This window comes from Vanessa tameamea, chromosome 15 (genome assembly GCF_037043105.1).
Source record: "Vanessa tameamea isolate UH-Manoa-2023 chromosome 15, ilVanTame1 primary haplotype, whole genome shotgun sequence".
NCBI lineage: Eukaryota > Metazoa > Arthropoda > Insecta > Lepidoptera > Nymphalidae > Vanessa > Vanessa tameamea.
In genome coordinates this window covers 5,914,694-5,940,038 of record NC_087323.1, presented here as the reverse complement: position 1 = coordinate 5,940,038, position 25,345 = coordinate 5,914,694, and the positions used below count along the sequence as shown (strand labels likewise).

The window sequence follows — 25,345 nt, the reverse complement described above, 5'->3', positions numbered from 1 at the left end:
TACAAGATAGGTAGACTACAATGCTGGCGGTTAGTTTGTTGTCATTAGTCACACGCTATTTAGCAGTTAGCGCAGCGGGCCGATTTATCAAAACGACATTTATTTTCTGTTAATCGCGTTTGGTTATTGAGTCGATACTGCCTACGTTGGGGACGGAAAAATAATTTAATAATTCTTATTGATACCGCAATGCTTAATGGAAAAGTTGTGCACTATTATTAAAAGTATCATACACAGTATGTTTAATTATAATTATTGTTTTGTTTTTTTTTTATACGCTTAGTACTTTATTAGGTTTTTTATGGAATAATATAATAAAGGTGCGGAGTCTGATGGGAATTGCTTAGATAGTATTTTTATCAATGAAAACTTAATATTATTTATCGACTATAATCTTCCTTGAGCAAGGTTATAGGCTAAATAATATTACGCTACGACCATGAGAAGCGGATCACTTAAAATTAAGGTTAACTTGAAGCAATACATGAAAATGTATATAAAATGTGTCAAATATAATCAAAACAACGAATATAATAAATGTAATATAAAACTGCAACTGTCTTTGATATATGTATTTTACGACGTTGTGCATTTTTATAGACAGAGACTAGATAAATAATATTCGATAACACTATTAAATTAAAATTAACGTCACGATAATTAGCCAAAGATATAATTAATAATATATTTTTGTAACAATATTACATATCGCATGTTAAACTCCATACACTTTGCGAATAGGCCGAAAGTAGTCTAAGACTTCAACCGTCGCAATAATTTCGAACAGTAAATGTGTATTATCAAATAATATTCATTTACAGTCATAATTTTATTTTTATTTTATAGTCAATAAATAAGTAATTAACATTTTATTACCATTCCTTCATTTTATTTTAATTACTCAGACGATGTATATGTATATTTCATTGTGACTTTTATATAATAAATAATAAAATATATCATAATTAACTTCGGTACAACCAGGTATTCCAACAATTCTCGTTTTTTACAGGCAATTAATGATTAAAACATGGGTATCGTTTAAAATATATTCAAACACATGTCTAATTTTTAAACTGAGAATTAAGGACTCGATTAATAAACTAATACACTGATATGGTAGACTCAATTTGGGTAAAGCTAAAAATTCTCGTTCTGTTCCCATTGAGTAATACATTGTCATAGAACGCGGACGTTACCTATAAAATGAATCTACATTCCCAGCATCAGGACTCAGTATATTAAGTCCAGTGCGAACGTTTGCCATATTTAACCGTTATCAGCAGTTCTCGTCCTCTCAGCGCATTCATTGCTCAATGATTTACTTACGGCTTATCCCACCTAGCTGACTTATGGAGTATGGAACGGACGCTACGGAATGTCCTCTGTTAAATTAAAATACTACGTCTCGTATTATGGATACCAAAACGTTTTCCGTTCGTTTTGATCATCTACCTTAAATTTATTGCAAATTTGTCGCCTTGATTTTCTCATACTTGGGTAATATATATATGTATACAAATACGACCTTTTATAAATGTTTATTTCTTACTGTTATAATCCAAATATATGTTATCCGTGATTTTGGTACATCTTATCTTAGATTTGTAAAATTATTATTTTAGTGTGCTGCATGTTTTTAACTAGCCACCATCAAAATTTCAGTTTGAGGAAGAAAATCTTTGGACATATTGTATAAATTTAGAATGATTTAAAAATGCCTAATAAAAGGATAAATACGTGCACATTTCACGTTTTATTTGATAATACATCAACATCCTACGAGAAGGCGCGTTGTTGCTTGATTCGATTAGCAAATCGATTGGCTGTTCGATTAAGATCAAAAGGATTACCTACATTCAATCTAATACCCTTTTACATTTATGTTAGTTACCAAACCCGCCCCGGCCCATTTGTCCGTCCGCCTATCTACATCATAAAAAAAACATAGTATATAATTCGTATTCTTGAAAATAAAGTTATTCCATAAATTAAAAAAATAATCTATACTAAACACTGACACGACAGCTGTTTTCAATGTTGCTTTGATATGAGATTTTTATTTTTTATTATTACGGTTCAATTTTATAAATACCGGTTTTATACAACCTTATTAATACACGTAATCATTAGTAATGAAGTATTAGTAACGTAAGATTTATAAATATTAAACTATTATTAGTGATAATTTACGTTGAACATGTTAGTTGTTCCGAAATATCGACTCACTTCGATACATCGAACAAAAGTTATTATTTGAAATGCATTCACAGATTGTACGCTGATAATTTCGTTGAAAAAACAAAAGAATATGTGAATTTGTTTCTGTTTTTATTTTTGCGCGTGCGTTCAGACGGATTTGAGATAATAGATGGTATTCGTATGAAAGTAACTGGTGAATGAGATAAACGAAACGTTGGGACATTTTTTGCCTTATTTATTACTAGTTGATTTTCGCGAACCCGAGTCTTATTCGTCGTACCGAGTTTAATTTATGTATCCTTAATTTATTTATGTATACAATTACAATAAGATAGGTTTAGTGATTTAGTTGTGATGTCGTTTATAATATTCCTTGATTTTATTTATATAGATATAAGATATTTGAATCATATATATATCATAGTGCTTAAATAAATATTCTCATTATTATTTTAATAATAATAAATTGATTTATGAATGAAGACAATGATGTTGACCGATTTTGTTCTCAGGTAACTACGCAGGAACTATATTGCACTAGTGTGTGTGCAAACACAGATCCAGTCTCTATTCCGTCACTGTCATATTTCGACCAAGAAAGAGATCAGGTGAAGGACAAACTGCTTTACATGCTTTCCGAGGTACGGGAGTGTGGAGTACGCTTCGGGCTGCTATTGAGAAATTTTCGCCACAAAAACTCAACAACTCTTTATCAGTCCGATTGAAGGTTTGAACCCAGGACCTCGGGATTGGCTGCCATGTAGCCACTAGACGAACGAGCCGACTGTAATATTAATAATTTATATAAGAGCTGAGATAGTTCAGTGTTACCCATTGACTTGTGTTTTGTGTATTGAGCGAAGATTGTAGGATCAAAATCGAGCAAGCAACGCGGAGTTTTCATGCTTTACATAATTTGTGTTTATAATTCCTTACCTCGTGCTCAGCGATGAAGAAAATTAACACCTGTATGTGTTGGATGTAATTGTGTAGCCATCGACCCGTATCGGAGATGGGTGAAGAAATAAAATTTAGACAAATACGTTGGTTGGTTTATACCTTGTTTCTTTGAAATTTCACAAACATTTTTCTACTCACTTCTTCATTCAATCAGCTTAGCTAATTTAAATTTATCTCTAGGTATGAGCCTCGGGGCAACAGGGCAAAAGAGTATCTATGAATAGAGCGTATGAATATTACTTAGACCCTTTTGCTCTTTATAACATCTGCTTCTTATCTTCCAGAATAAACGGTTTAATAGTTACTATTCATTTAGTTACATTTCTTTCACTACTGAGCTTAAAACTGCTTTATTCACCAAGGTATCTAACTAAACAAATCGAACACCCCTCATTACCGCATTCGGATCGTGGAGTGGACTTTAGATTGCTCAGCATTGATTCCGATGATTCAGTCGCGGGCGGTCATTATCATTACCGTGCGCTTGGAATCCATTAATCACGTTGGTATTCCTGAACCGTGCGGAGGCTTCATCACCCTCCCCCTAGCTAGTGATGAGACGAATCGATTCTTAGAATCGAGTTCAGATTAATATCGATAATGGTTATTATTAGACCAGCTCCGGCATTTGAAAATTGTATATATTACTAATCAATTATAATTAATATAAATCACATATAAGTAACAATTTATAAAATAAAAATATCGAAACTCTAATCAACAAAGATATAAAGAAATTCGCTTAAAAAAAATGCACCTACAATTGTTAATCGAAACTTTTTGAAGGATAAAAAAAAAAATTCAAACAGGCATGAGAGAATATTACAATTGTAATTTATAATAAAAATGCTATTCCTGATAGACGTGAGCTCATCACTATCAAGTACCTGGACGTACTCGTGCATTCACCCTTCCCTTATCAGTTTTGATGTAGCGAGTCGCGAAAACAGGGCGGAACTAGATAGGAACGGAAATGACACGTATATTTTGAAGTTTATGCTTTCCTTAATAATATCAACCTTATTTTTACGACCCATAGTCATCTAAGAGTTTTCTTATATTGTAATATATGCAGTAACGATGTTTTTAAGCAATACAGTTTATATTTTGATCTCTATTTATAACATATCAGTATAAATATTATACTTATATAATATAATGTGTAATTATAAAATATTATCAGATATTTTACAATAATTAAAGGAAATAAAGCGTTGTTGTCATATATTGAGTGTAGAGTTGCAGGTGACATGCTTCTTGGAATATTAATTTAATTTTAATCTCCGACCGTTTACTACCAGGAACTAAAAATTATTTACACACAGGTAGATATTTTACCATGTGGTCACCGCTGACTATTCAACGAAATACTACGCCTACGCGGCAACATTATGAGGCCAAGTGACCTTGGCGAAAAGAAACAGATGTTGTGGGCAAACTATATCAAAATAAAAAAATCTATATGAAAATTTTATATCTACGGAAGCTAACTGAATAAAAATGAAAATCTATAATTTCAAATTCAAATGCAGAAAAAACATTTGATATTTTATTAACAAAATTCTATTCTAATTTGAACATTATTCATATAAACTAAATTTTATTTACTTTCTGACGTCACAATATATAAATGCTTATACTTATTTGAACCCATTCATAAAGAAAAAAAACAATTGCTTTTTTAAATTAAAATGATTCATTTGTACTGTTCAAGTCGGTTTCAAATTCTTGCAGAATAATACACTATCAAAATACATTTTAAATTCCATTTATATAATTGAAAGACAAAACATTTTATTGCTTATAGAATTAATATATAAATCATAAACTATACGACAAAGTTGTCTTTATAATAAAAGTAATTACAATATAAGTTCCATTTCGTCCTTTTGAATGCGACCCCCGATTGTTTGATTTCTGTCTATTCCACTAATGCGTTGCATATCATTGATATTCTGCAAACAACCCTGATTCGATTCACGATGAGCCCAGTTATTAAATCAGTTGTATAAACACTAGAAACCTGTGCTTCCAGATTTGCATATGCACATATGAAAATCATCGTTAATTTGCATAATATAATACCATAAGTTTATATCATGTCAAGCTGAACTGAAATAATTATTGAACGTAATAAGGTTTATATTTATTTCATAAGTAAATATAAAAATATGAATATGATCGATTGTTTGATGTATTAAATTTCTTAAATATACCTACTGAATATTTTTATGTTTCAACAATGTGCATTATCGGTGTAATAGCGAATTATTATAAATTTATTATTAAAACTAGATGCGACTTCGACCACAATAATTATTTTCTCAACGATTTTGTAATTGATGTGCCTTGTCTAGCTCACAGTTCATCGGTCGGTTCAGCGATCGGTTAAATAGTTTAGTCGTGATGAGGTAACGAACAGATATATTAGAGTCACTTTTGGTAATAATATTAGTATTATTTTCGTTTCAAGATCGTACGTATAATTCAATGGATCCACAAGATTAAAGCGTTTTTTATTGTTAACGTCTATTTAGACATATAAACGTTCTACTACAGAAGGGTTTTGATAAAAAAAACTTGTAATATTTCTAAAAATACTGCTTCGAAAGTAAAAGGGAATTATTTCTGAATGACAAATAAATGTACCGTTTATTTCTATCCATTTTTACACATTTAAATCAAATTGTGGTTACTATGACTTATCTATTTCTATGCTTAGATATTTTTAAGATGTATACATCAAAATAAGACATATCTTTTTGCTTTGTTCTTAAATAGCGAATATATTTTAGCATTGAATTATATAATGAATGATAGCACTTTAAATTTCATAATAAAATATTTAAAATCTGATCTGTAAATCTATTTCAATTTTGATAAATCGATGCGTTGTAAGCTTCAATCTCTAATATTATCTGATAATCGTTAATTATACGTTTTCAATTAGAGAATTATCTTAATTATAATCTGATAATGACAATCTAGTATTTGGAGTATAAATGGCATCAGTCTTTGTGCACGCCAAGCATTAGGCAGTTCGATTCCATATAATTGAATCCTGGGAATCGGACATGGTCCTTCATTAATTGAGGTATGAGATTGTGTTCTGATTATTATTGAACATTAATCGATTACGTCATAGATCGATCAATGTATATAATATATTGATGATTTAATTATTATTTACTATTAGCAGTAATTTAATAAATTGAAGTTATTATACGTGTTATTATTCGAGAACACTCCGGTATTACATGAATCTTGACCGACCGACATTGCGAATTAAAATCCGTAGAAATACCTCAATACTATCAACTGCCTTTTGCTTACAATGATTTATTTAGATTTAGAAAAGCCTATGTCGGATGAAATTGTATGTAATAATGATAAGCATATTCAACAATTAGACCACTAGCACCGTGGTAGAACTTATTAATAGACTTAACAGAAGAGATGGCTTTCGCCCATGAGTAGGGTTTTATAGATTGTTATTATACAATGTTATAAAAATAAAAAATAACAATTTGAAAATAGAACGCTGTTTGGGTCAATGAAAACTAAAAAGTCGACTCAATTTAATCTAAGTTTAATTTTTTCCCAAGGACGATATCTTGAAATATTCCAAAGCACGTCTAATTACACCAAGTAATAAAAGAACGTACTTACCATCTACTTTCATTTCAACGTAATAACTCACCTTCAGGACTCGTGTTTTTATTTTTTACGAGGAAAGTTATTAAAACTTGTTAATTATTTAGCAGCTTAGTATCTGGTAACGAGGATATAAAATGCTTTTAGTGCTATTTTTATATGAACGAGATTTGCGTGTCAAATGTGGACATTGTATGGTTTCTGGAACACATTTAATAAACAATTTGGTATTTAAATTGTCTTGGGAATTAATATTACATATTTACCTTCAATCTCTAGGTCGTATATGTCTTGGTCAAATTTTGTTACAGAATTTTTTGGCAGTTGGATCTAACTGATTGCGCTGAAATTATGCCTGTCACTTTTGGTGTTAGGTTAAGTATACTAAATTTATTATTTATTTCTGATTCTTATTTGCTTTAGTTGTTGGTGGAATCTTAATAGGTTTATATGTTATCCTATTGTTATTTATTAATTATTTGTTATTGTTCTGTATGTTTCCAGAAAAAATAAAGCAAATCAATAAAATTATTATAGAACCTCCACCATTATTGGCTCCTCTGTCTTTGTCACCTCTTAGGATAAAAGCATGTATTTTCTTAAATATTTGTATATCCTCTTATATAATGTGAATTTAAATATAAACACAATTTATATTTTCAATCTCAACATACTTAGATATTAAATTATTATTAACGTTGATATCAATCTTAATCAATTCTAGTAGATACTCCTATATTCTATGTAAAATATATTAAAAAAGGCATGTTAAGTTAAATATAGTATTATTTTGAAATATTTTATTAGCAGTACGATAAAATAGTAATAGTAAATATCAAAAAGCTCACAGTTGAAAGATCAACATAATAACAGTGTTTACTCTTAGGCCATGAATACACTGCATCATCGCCTGTAATAATATGGGTGCGGCGACCGATAACATCTTTCAGTGGGGTGTAGACACAAGGATAGTTAGGGCTGTCACCAAAAAAACTGTATGTAATATTGTATTGTATTGGTTATCGATATATATTACATTTAATAACTTTGAAAAATATTTAGAATTCCTTATACTGATAATGCGTTTAAAAGCGTGCAAACTCGGTGGTAGGGCTCTGTGCAAGACTGTCTGGGTGTATACCACTCACTCATCAAATATTCTACCGCCAAACAACAGTACGTTTTGAATGGTGAGCTAGTATACCTACAGGCATAAGGGACATAATATCTTAGGTAAGGAATGGTTAACATTTTTTACAGTGCCATTGTCTATGGGGAGTGGTGACCACTTAATATCAGATGGTCCATATGCTCGTTCGCCAACCTAAACTATATTTGAATCTCAATAGTATGTTCTTTTGATCTGTTCACCATTGGTCTTGTCCTATCTTTTAAATCCCAGGCGTCGCGGCTGTAGGAGGGCTGAGATGATCAGGCAGGATTACAAATTAGTTTTTAGAAAAAAAAAATATTTTTTTTTTCACTTTTAAATTTGGCATTCATATGCAGCTCATATAAATATTAACTTGATTAATATACGTTTATTAATTATCGTATTCAGTTTGACCCAATAAGAAAAAGTATCATGTAATTTTCCGATTTCAAGCTATATGACCCTAGACGCAGTGGAATCAATACCGTAGGCTATGAATATTTAAACACTCAGTGTTATGTACTACGACGCGTACAATCGGCTAATTGAAATAGTTATATTTATCCATCCCCTCTAATAACAGATAATGATTGCGATTGAAGTTGGTTACTTCGATTCTATTGATTAATTATTAATTTATTAACTAATATACACACAATAGGAGTTATGGAAAATGTTTGTACATATATATGAAGTTAGTTTACATTGTTTTCTTAAGAATGCCTTAATCATGTTTGTCATATCCTTTCTTATAATGTTGTTCCTTAGCAACGTTATTATTGTTATGTCATTTAGAAATGTATTAAATAAAAATGCATGATATGAAATTACCAATTATTGTTTATTTAGTAAAAATATATTAATGTTCTTATATTAATACGTCTTCACTTCCACTAAGAAAACCTAATTTAAAGATAAAAATGTTTTGTGTTCAATCTAGTTTTTCCGTAGAGTGAATTTTGATAAGTTTTGTTAATTTTAATACAGTGTTAAATTAGTCTCAAGATTTTTTTTTCTTAAAGTAAATCTACTTAAATATATTTACAGATTAAGGAGCGTCTCAAAGCTATTTAAAAAATAATTATTTAAATTCATTTTAGCAGGTTGGTTATCAAAAGTAAAATTGCAAGGTCGAGTTTCAACGCAACGTGCTTTATACTATTTTAACATAAAAGACTGTCACTAAAAATACTTTAGCTTAAATGTATATAAAATAAATATAAGGAATTGCTCAGCTAGAAAGCTCAGCAAACAAAACAAGCTCGCATCGTTTACGCGCGCACGCAGCTCTAAATTACGCATCAATTCGAATGGAAAATGAAATGCTTGCTCGCGAACCATTAAGCAATTTGAATTTTACACTCGTCCCTTCATTTTCCCGTTGCCACAAAATATCACGATTTGCTTACAAGGCTTACCGAAATGATGGTTTAAAGACTGGTATTAACTTGCTTAGAAAGTTTAAGAAGCAATGAAAAGGATTACATCTTGTTTGCAAGATTAAAAACCGTACAAGTTATTAAATATTTAACATGGATTTGCAGTATATTTTTAAAGCGATAAGAATATAATTAGACACTGAAAATAAAACTACAATCAAGTTAAAATCTTAGAATTTCTTATTATTTCTTAGTAGTCTAACAACGCAATATAATTTGTTCGAATTTTCAGATGCTAAAGGGCATTCCAATGACTCATAAAGAAATATTTAGTATAAAATAGGTTACTTATAGCTCACCTTTGATATTTAAGAGCGAATTAAATAAAATTAACGCTTACATTTTTATTATTTTTAATAAATGTAAACATTTTAATAGAGTTAATTTTTTTCTTCTGTTATATAACTATTATAACATTAAAAGTAACATGAATTCGCGACATAGTTAACAGTGTGAACACACCTTGTAATGGATTGACAATTGAAAGAGTCTAAGTTTTTTTTAATCAAATACATAGCAATCCGTCAATTGGATGCGCCACTGACTAAAACAAAGCGATAAATTAAAGCAGGAAACGGGAGGCGAACGCCTGCGCTCGTATTGAAAGATTTACTTCCTCTGTTTAATTGCAATAACGGCTAGGCACGTTGGTATCGTATTTTTCTTTTTACACTCCACCTCTTATTGCCTTCAGGCCGTTAAATAAATTTATGACGCCCGACAAAGTTCAGCCCACCTCAACAGCCTTTGCGGCGGGCTAAAATTAGGTGGAAATGTGAATGAGAAATAAAAAGCCGGTCTCAGGTGCGCCGTAGTTGTATCCGGCTAGTGGGATTAGCTCTTGACTCGCGGTTAAACGGCTAGGCCGCTCATAAAAGTTTCTTAACGCTCATAGTTTTGGGATACCTTCCCGTTGACTCCCGTTGAATTTCCCTCTGGAAACTTTCGCTAGCCAGTAGTTTTGTTTCACATTACGAAAGCGTGTCTGGCCATCGCACTTACATAGGGATTTTGTCATTACGCTAGTTGATGGACTGGACCCGAAACTTTATCGTGAAACATCGTGCATGCAAACATCAAACTTTTCATATAAATTCTGCAACGGCAGCAAAGGGAAATTTCAATTACATTTTCTTTATGTAAACAAGAGAAAATTCTGAAACTCACATTAGCGCCCGGCTGCTTTTAAAACGTCGATCTAATCTGAAACAAGGAACAAACACGCCTAAATAACAATAAAATACTAATAAAAACTTTGAGCACGCAACCGAAATGGTATGGAGAAAATTGACCAAATTATTATTTATGGTTTGAAATTAAAACAAGGCATTATCTGATATTACTTCTCTCCCTCTTTAGAATAACTTACAATGAAACTGAAATAATTCTTCTGAGCAAATATTTCTTAAACATAATTGCAGAAGATTATTTATACAAATGAAAACTAATTATAATGTAACCTGTTAAAACAATGTTGATATATTTAATAACAGGTACACAAACAAAACGGTTAGTAAAAGCAGTTCACATTCCAAGAAATGAGGCATTATTATTAACTTTAAAAGTATTATAGTTGACGTTGTTTTATCAGTAGAATTTTACGGTAACAACACGCAATCTTTTTTTACTTGCGTGATTTCTTTTGACTCGAGTCTATCACATCGTTAGCACATATTCGTTATTTATTCATTTCGCTCTTTATACATAATCCCAATAATATTCTTATATATAATCATAAATCCGAAAAAAAAAAATCTATTATATAACATATCATCATACTATGCAATCTATTTAGTAGCTTTAGTATAATGCGTAGACAAAGAGACAGACATTATTTTTCATAACTGTGACTCGATAAATTATATATATGATATTAATATTTAAAAATATTAATAATAATTCATATAGAAATGTTCAAAGACAATTCTGTAACATTTTATTATATAGAAGATACAGATACCAATTTGATTAAGTTATTTATGAGGATTAAGGTGAGGGACATCGGAGGGAGAAATTACGGACCTTCGATGTTAGAAATTGTTGAAATTATTTCTTTGTAAAATTTAAGTACAACAATAAAGTCGCTTGTCTTAAATAAATGTATTTTTAATAGTAAATGAATAATTTTATTTATTAATATTTAAAACAAAGCAATAACGCCTGTAATGTAATCATTGTTATATCATTACAATCCTTCTCCAAGATCTGTTATACAAAATAACCGAAAAATGTTTTATTCAATATCGACTAGACCGCAAAACAATAACCGAGTTACCGATTTAAAAGATTTCTCAACTCTCTTATCTCTCGCGGAGAGATATGAAAGAATTACGGAGAATCCTGAACACTCGTTAACTGAGTTGTCCCATGTCTCCGTGAACGTGGCCAAACAAAATGTAATTTTCCCCCGAAGCGCCCTCTTACGTGACCCGGCAAAGATATAACGCTTTTATGAAATTATTTTAGCTTTCATAAACCGCTGTGGACATCTAAAATTAACGATAGAAAATAATAAATACAATATTATGTTTCATTGCTTTTATAACATTTATTTTGTAACAGTAAATGTATGTTTATTTAATTTCAAAATTATAAATTATTTAATAATTGAGATTTTATCTTACTAAAAGAAAATAAACTTAAAAATTATTACACAATTTAAAATCAACTTAATGTTTCGTTTTATTAAATTCCATGGAAATTAAAACATTATTATATATTTATTCGCGATTATTTTAGAATACTTGTATAGATATACATACAGAAAGAGAATTTCATCTAGCCTTATCAAACTTCCGTACCGAAGTAAACGTCGGGCGATTATTTATGTGCGGAAGAGGGCGCGTTTTCCGATTGTGAAGCCCCAATTGAAACAGATATTTTACGGAATTATCATTTGACAACGATTTGTTTATTGTACCCGATCGCTCTCACCTCGTAGATTTTATCATATTTTCAATGAATGAATTAATTTTATTTTCGCAAAATTCGTAGATCCTTAGCATAAACATAAGTGCCAAGTAGGGTTCATTGTTGACTGTGCTTGATGTTATGTTTATAGTCGTTTACACAATTTTTCATACTTCTGTCGAATATACAATATACCTAACAATTTAAACCAATAGTGACTAGAACAAAGGACGCTTACAGCTCTTACATCTGACAGGAATGAAATTTATAGAATAGTTTTGTCCCTTTCTCTCTTTAGACAAGTACCTAAGTACCATCCTTTTTGCGTCAGAAAGATTTTTTTTATGTTACATATAGAAATGTTGCTCTCAAATTTCAACCTGAAATTTTACTCTCATATTTTCCAAAAAAGTCTCACGTTAAAGATAAAACACACTACGAACGTTACAGTCATAATTCTTTTGTTTTAGTACACTTGCGATCGTAAGTGCTTTGAGTTAAAACTTCCTGTTAGTTAATAAAATACTATTGTTTTTGTAATATTCTACTGTATTTTATTCATCAAACGTTGTTTTGTGGATGTTTATCTAAACACCGAACTCTACATGATTGATTTTGTTTGACATTCGAAAGAAGTAGATTTATTTTGTCAAATTAATCACCCGTCAACATAATTAGGTTATGCTGTAATATTTTACAACGTAAATTGGAACACGCTGTGCAGAAACAAAAGAAAACACATAGAAACAAAAGAAAAACGGATTCAAATGTTATTCAAAAGAGAAATACTATGCTATAAAATAAAAAAAATTAAAAAAAAACAAGTTATGAAATGTATTTGAAATAATGTCTCATAAAATGTAACAGAGTGACTTTAAAAATCACAATACAAATCTCTACTGTTTTATTTTTTGAAATCTATACTACTTATATTTGTTTTTCTGTGGTTAGGAACATTTCTGCACAATACGGTCTAATTATTCTTTGTAGGTATACAAACTCGTGACCCGCTCCGGCTTCGCACGGGTACAATTTATACGATATAGTGTAGGATACACCGTCAAGGAACAATCAAGTATCACTGTTTTTTTTTTCTAATTGGATCATAACTTCCTTTAATTACTTCTTACATACACACAACCAAATTGTATTTTTTATATTAGAATAGAATGGTATAAGACTTTTTTTTATATAATAATTTAATATTATTTTTGATATGAAAATATGTTAAATAACTTATTGAAACTCAAAGATTCTTCAAGTCTCAAACAAAATCGATACTTTAGTTCAAACTTAACATAATCCTTTGGGCTTAAGCCGTTAGGTAAGGATCAAAACTTTAAGTACGTGAAATATTCAGCTTTATTACGTTGTTAAAAATCATTAGTGTAAGAAAAGCAGAACGAAATATAAATAAGAGCATTTCGTTTAAGAATATATATTTGAGATTGTTATAATAACAACTTATATTTGTATTTTGTGTCTTTATTCAAGTAGGCTCATAGAACCACTTTTTAATTATCGTGTTACAGTATTTGGAGAGTAGATTATAATGAGAAGAACCGGCAAGAAACTCGCTTCGTTATATTTACTGTTTTTCAACATTTTAATTACTAAAATAGTTCTGTGGCGTGAAAATTATTGTAATATATTTATCAAGGTATTTATTTTCATCTTAAGCGGAATAAGGAAAACTACAAGGATTTTAAAGTAATTGGCTATGGTGATAGCTCGAACAACTCTTGGGGTTAATATACGGTACCTTTATCCCCGGAAAAGGGTGCTCAGGAGAATAATAAAAGAAAATGCATTCGTATGCACAAACACGTATATCAGATATATGTTTAACATTCGGTTACTATTTTAAAAAAGTATTTTTTTTTGCTAACGTATAATAGAATTGTCTTATTATTGTTTATATTTTTTTATTTAAATACTTTACAAGTCACCCATCATGGTATGGATTCGTTGGTAATTATATTCATGAGCAAAGCGAATAATTTCTTACCTATATGGGTAAACTATTTTAAAGTAATATTACCAATGATATTCGCATCGCTGTTATGTTAAACTTAAAATTTTCTATTGATTAATATTGCTTTTTGTTGATTCCTTATCATAGAACTCATAAAGGCAATATATTTATTGTAAACGAGATACGAAATTTAATTACGAGACTTATTAATTAGAGTGTCGTGCAAAATTCTTACTTGTTAACATTTTTGCTAAGGCGTTATATAAAATTAACTTATTTCCATCGTCAACCTAATCTCGTATAATTTACAAAGGCATCTCGTAGCTCTCGTAAACGCCTGTAGCCAGCACCTCACAATGCTACAATCAGAGCTTATGCATAAATTTGAATTTTCAATTAAGAATACTTTGAAGAAAATTTTATTAGACATAAAGAGAAACCTTTGGTCTCCGAGACGAAATACGAAGGTATTAAAGAATACAGAAATCTGTGGAGATCGAATTTATTACAAGTTTGATGTGTCATAGGTATCTTCAATTTTTCGAACGACTTTACTAAATAAAGGATATATTTATTATTCGTAAAGAGACTGTATATAACTTTCTAATTTCGTTAATAAAAAAAAGCATAATCAAACAACATCACATGTACGGAACATAGATAAATCTACAGTGACAGTTGACATTATTTTTATCCGTCTGTAAATAAATTAAATTAGAAATTGACATTGACAATGTGATTATAATAATAAATTTTAGATATTTTATACGCACAACGACGCAGATTATAATAGAGTTGGTTGTAAAATATTTTATTTAAATGTTATCATATTTTTTAATTTGTAATTACTCTAGAGCATGTATTTTATAATTCATTTAAAGTCATTATACTTTTAATACGAGACGACGCGACTCCATCACTGACGTTGCCCGCTCCACGGCTGCACCCCCAAAACGGCTGAAAGGCGTTCGCGAGATATCTTAAATGAGTTTCGTTATCTCCAGCAAAAGAAAATGGGATTAATAGTTAACAGGGATCGTTGCAGGCGCTAAGAATTTTCGGCGCTTAAAATAACACTTTTTATATGGAAACGGTTTGATTAAACCCTACGTTGTGATTGTTTCCAAGTATATTTATTACCATAAATCTTGGACGATATAATTTATATTTTCATCATACAATGTTAGTATTGGTTCATCACAATCTTGTGTGGTGTTTAACAATGGATACCATGATAGTGTGAAAAATAATCCAGTTCTCGTGAACACCGATCTTAATACATTAGGACCGACGTTGAGGCTTTATGCAAAGGACCTGAGTCCATAAAGCGACCATAAAGGGCCGTTGTACAAAGAATGCAAAGTGAGCCATGCCGTAAACTCAGCTGGCCTCTCCTTGGTGTCTTTACGATAGATTTATATTCATGACACTATCTCTAGCGCGTAAAATTTCGGGCGATGGCGATTCAGAAGCTGGCATATGTAATTTTGTTTGAATAAGTAAAAAGGGGAGGACAAAGGCTATTTGATCTTTCTCTGTCTCCTAGAGAAATAAATAAAGTCGCCGGAGGACTGTTTATGGATATTTCATAAGTGGATTTCAGAGGATGTCTCATGAGAATAGTGATTTCTCACATTTCCATTTTAAGTAGTAATTTTAGTTATCGAATACCCAGTTGATATATTAAAGAATCGATTCGTTTTACTTTAGTATGATATAATTGTCTACGAGGCCTAATCTGCAAATAACGGAGTGTAGAACAAATTTATGAAGAGACTAGGATTTCAATCATGCAATTATAGCTGCTATGCGTAAGCGAAACGAATATTATTTTGTTGTAAGTTGTATGTACTTGAAGAAAGCGATAGCTTTTCAGGTTTCACGAAGTGTCAAGGGATACTGGTCATATATCAGTACCTGTTCATTGCACAAAAACTTGACAGTTCAATTTCCTTTCAAGACTATATGTAGTGGCAGCATTGAAAATTCTTTTTTAATAGCATATTGCAAGAAATCTTCAAGTATTAATTATATTTACAACAACAACAATAACAGCATAACAACAACTACTTCTATTAAAATATATTTGAACATAATCACATATCAATAGCCTTTGTATCTAAGATAAATATTTTTGCATCAATAAAATTTGAAAACATTTGTGTTCAAAAATTTCTAATTAAAATCTTTTAGCATCAAAAATTTTACTTTTGCTGTAATAACCAAAAAATTTAAATAACAAAATTACATGTGTAAAAGTTCGCTCTAAAAGCAATTTACGAGATTTTACGAGTGGTCAGTTTGTGAGACTGTTCTTTATTGTTTGAAGCGTAATCAAGTAACGAGTTACGTCTTTAAGCAATAAAAAACAGGGCATTCGAGAGGAAGGCCCGCTCTAAAAGAGGAGAAATTAATGTTAGAACATTAACACCTACGTTCGGTTTTATAGTCCGACCGTGAAATCCCGCTTAGCAGTCAAGTATAAGTAATAAAATAATCGTTTATTTATCAAAATCATTTTTCTGAAATCAGATAAAATATTATTACTAAGACCTTTTATTTCTATGCCTCAGTGGGTTTTAAATGTAACTATGATATACTGTAGACCTGTTTTAGACGGGTATAATGCGCTAGATCCTATCTTGAGAAACGGTTCTTTATAGTATAAGCCGAATCAAAATACTTTAAAATCTTTACTAGATGTAAGAGTATATAACAACGAATTTCTTAATTCGATTTTTTTTCTTTTATACTGAATAGTTATGCTACTTATCTTTGTGGTGCTTTAAAGGAAATTTCAATGTTTATTACGCTGAGAGATCTATTCACGGAAGGTGCGTCTCCACGAAAAATTGTCGACGTGCATTAGTGTGAGTGCTCTTGCTTAATAGATGAGTAATTAAGATTAAAGATGGCTAGATTATACAATTTAGATTATATTCATTAATGCTCGCTGATAAAAGATTTAAGTTGTAGGCAACTCTTAGTGGGTGCACGATCACTTATTTCTCCACTTCGGCTCTTGTATTTATACTCACACACAGTCAATTATCTTAACTTATTCAGGCGTAATAGTCTTACTAGTCCTAGGATTAAAATAGTAGACTTTTAGTTAAGACCCATGATATCCATAAAAGAGGTTGTTCTATATAATAATGAGAATTTTCAGATGAGTTGTGACAGCAAAGTATCAAATGGTGTTATGCCATCGCCCCCTCGACAAGATTAACGTCTGGCTTTTAAAAAATCCCATGCCTTAAAAAAACTGAAAAACATGTTTATATTAATAAAAAAAGCGAATTAATTTTTCGATTTCGAAATTCGAAACGAACTGTAATGTAATATTTATTTCATTTCATTTCACGTGAACGATAAATGATAAACATAAAGAGCTCTTCAAGAGAACTATAAAAATAAGATCTTAGTTATTTAAATAATAATTTTTATGTCTTTGAAATCTTATTATAAATAACAAGTCAATGACATTATTACATTGTCCAAAGAAGATTATTTAATACAAGATAATATTATTTACCTGCTTTCGTGGAGTGAAAATGTATTTAAGAATATTATCCTGCTGTGGCAGAAACATACGAGCTCAGTAAAAATACGAGACATTTAAATAAAGCCGCATTATGCTTAGAACAGTGCTAAGTTCGTTTGATATTTTTTTTATATCATGACACAAACGTAATCTCGTTATATTAAAATAGAATTTTCGAGAGAGAAACACGGAAGGATATGATTTAACAAGAGTATGATATTAAATACTTTGCATGTAACCATGTTACCTTGAATAAATGCGAATTATTTTTTGAAAATTGATTCTTTTGTACAAATGAAATATATATTGTTTGCAATAAAACTCTTTGTCAGTGGAAAGGAACATAACAAAACGGAACTTTTGGGGAATGATTTTTTTTAAATTTTATTTTACTTCATTTAGGTAGGCGGAATCGCAAATGAGCCATCTGGTGGTAAGTTTTTAAGAAATATTAAACACCTTTACATCTGCGCCACCAACCTTGTATCCACTAACATGCATTGGACTATCGTAGTGGAATAATCCGCTGAACTTCTCTTTGATCGGAGAGGAGCGATTCGCCGTGCTGAGAAATTAACCGTTATTTTATGTTAAAGTGAATATGAAGTGATTTTTATATTTCATTTATTAATTCTAGCCACGTAATTTATGTTTCATATTTTTAAATTAAGAATGTAAATTAATTTCGATCATTTGAAACCAAACATCAATATTGAGCAAGTCGTAGCAATTACTTACATTAATTAAGTAAAAGGTATCTTGAATTATTTTGCTCCCAACCCCAATTAATTGCAGGGGGCTTGCAATAAAATGAATTTAATTAAATATGCAACACTAATCTATTCGATTTGGAGATGTTAAACAAAAAGGGACCCGCGTAACTTTAGTTGGTATAGCTATTGTTATTATTTGAATCTTCAACAAATTTTAATATTATGGCAAGACTAGCAGTGTCATTTGTTTCTTTCTTTAAAAAATAAAAATTATGTTTGTTCTCTATTTCGCCCGATTCTGATTACTAAGTACACGAACAATTGTCATAACATATTATGTACCGAGGTTGTTGGCGCGTTTGTAGTTTTGGTAATAGTTAATATTTCTTACAGCGTCAATGTCTTCTGGCGGTGGTGGCCATTTGCCATCTAGCTCATTTATCCGTCAGCCTACCTACATCTTAATATGAGAAATAAATAGATGAAACTTTGGAGAAATCTTCTACGAATGCCCGCGAAGGTCCCAAAATAACAAGATTTTTTTTGTATGTTCTTACTTCAATATAAACGAGTCATGTAGATCTTATTATATCCGTGCAAAAGCCATAACCCGGACGGGTGGTTAGTTACTTATAAAGCAGACATTTGAACGATACATTTTTTTCGTTCGATCTTATATTATCTAACGTGTTTCGCGAAGCCGTTTTCGTTTTTTATTAAGGGTCTGTGAATTCCAGATGGACAGATAACGCCAACTCATTATTAACATATTCATTTACGGTCTTATATATTTTTTTTTTATTGAATGTATAGTAGAACAAAGTTTTTTTTTAATGATATAAGTAGCAAACGAACAGGAGGCATCTGATTTAAAGTGACTACCACCCATGGGCATCTCAACACGGTGGGCTTGCAGGGTCGTTTAAGAATGTGTAGGCTCTTTTTTTAAAGCTCCCAATTTGTAAGGCATTTTGTGCGAGGCAGAAAATATCTTACAAATTGTGTTGTTATGATTTATCATCATTTCATATCATATATTCATTTTTGTCATCTTTTTTTTTTTTATGGCATTGGTTGGCGGACGAGCTTATGGGTCACCTGATGGTAAGTGATCACCACCGCCCATAGACAAAGGCGCTGTAAGATATATTACGCATTCCTTACATCACCTATGCGCCACCAACCTTGGGAACTAAGATGTTATGTCCCTTGTGCCTGTGATAACAATAATACACTTCTTTCTTTTTCACGTCATAGACATTTATATATAAATATTCAGCTAAATATGCAAGTTGCTTAGTATGGGAGGATTGTTATTTTCTTCAATTAAGAAACTTAAGAAAACTATTATTGAAGAATAAGTTGTTAGAAAATTAGCATATCTGTATTTGAAGCAATACATTTTGAATAAAATAAATCATCATAAATAAATCATAAATCAGCTAACTTAAAATTATTTAATCTTTACGAAAAGATCATTTTAATCGTAATTATATAAGTACTAGAAAATTATTCGACGTTTAAATAATTTAACTTCTACAAACCAAGCGTTACCAATTATCCTCTTAACTAATGGATTAAAATTTGCTATTTATAACGTTATGAAAATGAAACCCAACCGCAAATCTACACTGCAAATGAAATCTTCGCTAAATTGGTTAACCATTAATTTGGTCATTGTTAACAGATCTTTGATATTTTATCCAAACATAAATTATCAAATCTAAAACATGTACATAAATTTATCTGTATAATATTTTCAGTATGACTTATCCGTCATTGTCGACATGTATTATATTCGAATTTATAAAAACACACAGGTACCTTTATTTATTACTTTATTTGAAGTTTCAGTCATCTTGTTTAGTTAACTAAAAATATAGACAATAAGTTTTTAAGCACACGATGTGTATATCTATAAACTCAAACTCAAAAACCTTTAATCAATATAGAAGCATTACACATTGATAGTCAAATTAAATACTACAACCTATACCATACTATACTTGTCAAATATACCAGATGTAAAAAAATGCTTAAGTTTAACATGGTTGTAAGTGTTTCATATGTTTGGTGTCGATGTAATAAATAAATAAACGCGACAACTACGGGTGCAATTCCACCCATATGTCACTTGATATACTTATATCAAATACATCGGCCAAGACAATAAATATAAAATGAATATTATATATCGAGAAGGCTTAAAATCTACAAGCATGAATTACTTTTATACATGCATTATGATATTATTTAGAATAATTATATATACTTTGTTATATAGTGTCCTGCTGACCGGTATTGATTACGGTAGACAATTTCAGGTGAGAATAAAAACTACGTAGATAATATAACAGAGCACATCTGTGTGCAAGGACAAGTGCATTTTCTAGTCTCTCGTCATTGTCCAATGAGATAGCAATCTAACAGAGAGACTGTTCAAGCGAATGACCTACTGTCTTGCTTTTTGCAATACAGGAGCGCAAACAGTACCAGGTTCCATATATCGGGCTGGCTATTGCATTTTAACCTCAACCTCAACCAGAATCTCAAGATCTGCAGCTTTATAAGCTAGTCACTAGATGAACGACGGCGGTAAATAATATCAAATGGATGGTACGCAAAGGTCACAGGATTAAATCTAGGCAATCGTGCATTTTGCAAGTGTGTGTAAGATATATTGAAATGTCGTAAAGACTTTCATGTCTTTAAGAAATTCTAAGATATGTTACTTTAAATACAACTTTCTACATTCAGATCAAGTTCTCTTTCTAATTTGATAAAATGTTTATTAAGAAGCTATGTGACTCTTACTAGTTACTTTTAGTAATTTATATATAAAATATCAAGTTGATTATAATTACAATCCCTTAGAGTTTAGACTACGTTCTAAAATATAGTACATTTGTATATTTCGTTTCAAAATAATCTTACGTAAAATTTAAATGTTCAAACCAACTCCCACGTACATGTTTCCATTTTCATATATAACCGTTATTTTATTATAATATTGTAAGTAAAACCAAGAAATACACAGTATTAAGGCCGTGTTCCTCTAATATATAAGACACAAATGTAAAAGGAAAGGTTCATAATTAGAGTGAAAGCGTCAGATCTGCGACAGAGTAGGCACCTCAAAGAACACTTACAATAGGTAATGTACTTAACATAGCCTAGTACGCGTCATTACTTTGAGGCGCATAGAGAACAGGGGACCCTTGGAGCGCCTTTATAATTAGATAAATTCTACCTTCTCAGATTAATGACATTGCTACCACAGTAATTATTTAACTAGAGAATATGCGACACGTCTTATGCAATTGTTACATTATAAAAATCAATGTAAATTAATATCAAAAGTTATTAAATAATAAGCCAAGAGGATCCTATGAATAGAGGTCTACATAGTAAATATATCAATATATTATTTGTTCTAAAAATATCTTGATCATCTACCGAAGTGTTATAGCAAATTTTACCGAGAAATCTGCTAGTGTCAACAGAATTTCCGAGATCTGTTAACCATATGATAGTCACGTGGACACGTGACTAACATTTGATTACAATTATGTCATATGGTTATCAGTGTGCTATCATAAATTAAAAATATTTCTCATTATTTACCTTTAGTTTAGAAATATGATTCTATTCAACAGTTTGGCACATACCAACTTTTATTTTAATGTTTTTACATACAAGTATAGCAGTGAAGTTACCTTTTACGTTACGTAATAAAGCGACGGATGTTAGCGGAATAACTCACTATTCCAATTTAAAGACACCTTGAAGAAGTGAAGCGATCTTATCACAGTATCGTATTTCGAACCCTCCGAAGAGTACAAACGTATACAGTATACACCAACTCCATAGTTCGATAGGGCCCCTGGTGAGATAAAATACATTTAGATAAATGGATGACGGAACCTTTAGTCGGGCACTCTGCGTTAAGCGACAGTCTTAATTTTCCCAAAGTAATAATTAAGAGCGAAGCCTCGTAGGGCGAAGCGAGGCTCGGGCGCTAAATTTTTAAACACCCGCTAAGTACTAAGTCCGATACGTTGAAAGTTAATTGTATTAATAAACGAATTTGCAACGTCCTCACTGAAGTGTAATAAAGTTTTAATATTCATTAAATTATTGTCTCTTCAAAACAAAAGCACTTTCAAGATGAAATATTTAGGAACAAATAATAATTTAATGAAACTTAGAATATATATATTGCTATGACGTTAACGTCAATGGCTTTTTGTTGCGAAAAGAATATTCGTCAAGATGTCTATAAATATTCAAATACAGTTTTATTACAAATAAGAAAATCTTTAATTGTATATTATTTTATTTTTAAACTAAATATTTTAAAAGTTCAATGTCTTAAAAATAATATTTAAATATTTCACAATAGGTGAAAGTGTTTAAAATCTTATAAAAATACCTGTTTTATAAAATAGTTATAAAATATTACTGTACATGTTCAGCTCAATATTGAAAGTATACCAGAATTTAGTACAAAAATAAACTAACAAGTTTTCGAATATTCGAAACCTCGCTTGGATATTTATTATTTATTTGAACCATTCACAACATAGTTGAAAGGTTCAAATAAATTAACTACTAAACCTTAATACTCGAAACATTTAGAAAGTTTTGTAAAATTTTAATAAAAATACCAAAGTTTGAAGTGAAATTCAAAGCTGGTGTAAAAACTACGCTGTTTCGAAGCTGACGGACGCTTTATGTGAAATTGTCTGTTGGTTCCTACGAACGTAATTATTTATTCAAAAGCGTCGTAAACTTTCCCAAGCAACTGTCAAGGTTTTTAAATATTTATTACTAGACCTTATTTCTATATAAACACTATAGATTTATAAAAACTTCAAAAATACTCCAATAATACAATATTAAAAACATAAAATTGATTATTACTTTTTAACCTTAATCAAACATCGTCCACATATTTTTATTTGCACAAAAACTTCAATAATAGGTTTTTATACAATCAATCGAACTCATTCATAAAATATTTGGAAAAAAAGTAACATCAAAAGATGAAAGTTTACATTCTTAATACTTTGATATTAATTTTGACTACTCGAGACCTTTTGTACCGGCGACAGTTATTAATTAAATTTTCTCCGTAACTGAGGCCATTCCTCGAATTAGCCGGCCAATTTCTTTGAATGCTTTTTCCGCTTGCTTTACTCTAATTAACTTAGAGATTGTGAGATAGAAAAGTCACTGTTTTAGGAAATATCTCATAGACTTTGATTCCACTTAATATTTCAAGTTTACCGTCTGAGTGTTTGTGATGTTTTTAATCCAACGTTTAATTTTGTCATTAAACTTCAACTTGAATGCGATTTTTCTTGAATACTAAATAATACATAGTTATATTGATTTTTATAAACACTACTTCATCTAACTATAAAAACAGCCTACAGTATCTACAAATTACAGATAATATACCAGTAATGCACTGATAAGTTGCTGCGGAGATATAACTATAAAATAATCAAAATCAAAATATACTTTATTCAAGTAGACTTTTACAAGCACTTTTGAATCGTCATTTAACAAACTATTTAAAGTAAAGCACCACCGGTTCGGAATGTAGATTCTACTGAGAAGAACCGGCAAGAAACTCAGTAGTTACTCTTTTTCAACATCTAAAAATACAGTCATGTTAGTTAAATACAATTATATATGTATGTTATGTCTCCTGCCTGGAAGTCAACAAGCATTTAAAATATTTAGTTTAAAAATAAGAAGCATGTCATCAAGACATATATAATAGTTATCTTGAAATTCGATTTACAGTACTATTCTAATAGAATAGGAAGAATTTTATTTATATTTACACCGTCCCGCGTTATAGCTCTACTTAAAAAATGATCTTATACAGCGGTAAAATTCACAAAAAGCGCTGTATTTATAAACGAACCTTAATATTTCTCAAGAAGTTACGATCGGACGAAATGAAGCGTTTTAATTAAAAATGGCCTCCCATCGGAGCCACTTAAATGAACTAAATATTTCTTATATATACTAATAATACGAATGAGTCATTTGTAGATTGTTAAATGCGATAGAAATAAAGGTCTGCAGTAAATTGTCTTGTCGTAATACGTGTTGTTCGTTCCAGGGACATTTGTAAAGAGAACTACTTACCCCCTATTGATGGGGAGCTATTTGTCGCTACCTCTTAACTCGTATACATACGTAAGTAGATAGACCTGAGTTTATAAATATTTTCATGAGATTACGGTCTGTTTGGGTTCTGTTTCAATAAACAGGGCGATTGCTCGAAACGTTATTAGACGGCATGAGCCAAGTAATGATAGTATTCAAAATTTTAACTTTTTTTTTATTAAATATGGAATCATTACACTTACTGTTTATTTGATAGCCAAGATAGAAACTACCTAGAAAAATGACAAAAGTAAGTGGTTGGAAATTATCCGAACATTATCTATTATTGAAGAACTCTACCTCTAAATTATTATTATAATATCCTTTCGTATACAAACGTTCCTTTGCACATTGTGATTACAATATTAAATTTTTTTTTCGTAATCTCTTCAAGTTTTATTGAAATCTGTTTAAGAATATTAAAATAGTACAATTAATTTTATTTTTAGCGACTAGATGCATCTTTTTATTACATTATTATTTATTTTGGATATTGGATATATACCTATGTTACCTATATACTAAGTAAGGTATAAACCATTAGTAAAGCAAATTTCATTAAAACCCGTTCGGTGGTTTCAGCGTGATGCGGGCTCCAACAGGCGATAT

At 30.4% G+C, this 25,345-nt stretch overlaps 1 protein-coding gene across 6 annotated transcripts in view; it reads right to left on the bottom strand.

Moving 5' to 3' along the window:
• Positions 1 to 25,345, bottom strand: part of LOC113399104 (semaphorin-2A) — a 343,072-nt gene that overhangs the window by 166,818 nt on the left and 150,909 nt on the right. For 4 of the 6 annotated variants that reach the window (XM_064217028.1, XM_064217027.1, XM_026638143.2 and 1 more), the window contains one exon: positions 10,576 to 10,611. The exons of the other annotated variants lie outside the window; for them this stretch is intronic. The gene's annotated coding sequence lies outside the window, so the exon portion shown is untranslated. The remainder of the gene's footprint in view (positions 1 to 10,575; positions 10,612 to 25,345) is intronic. 6 annotated transcript variants of the gene reach the window in all.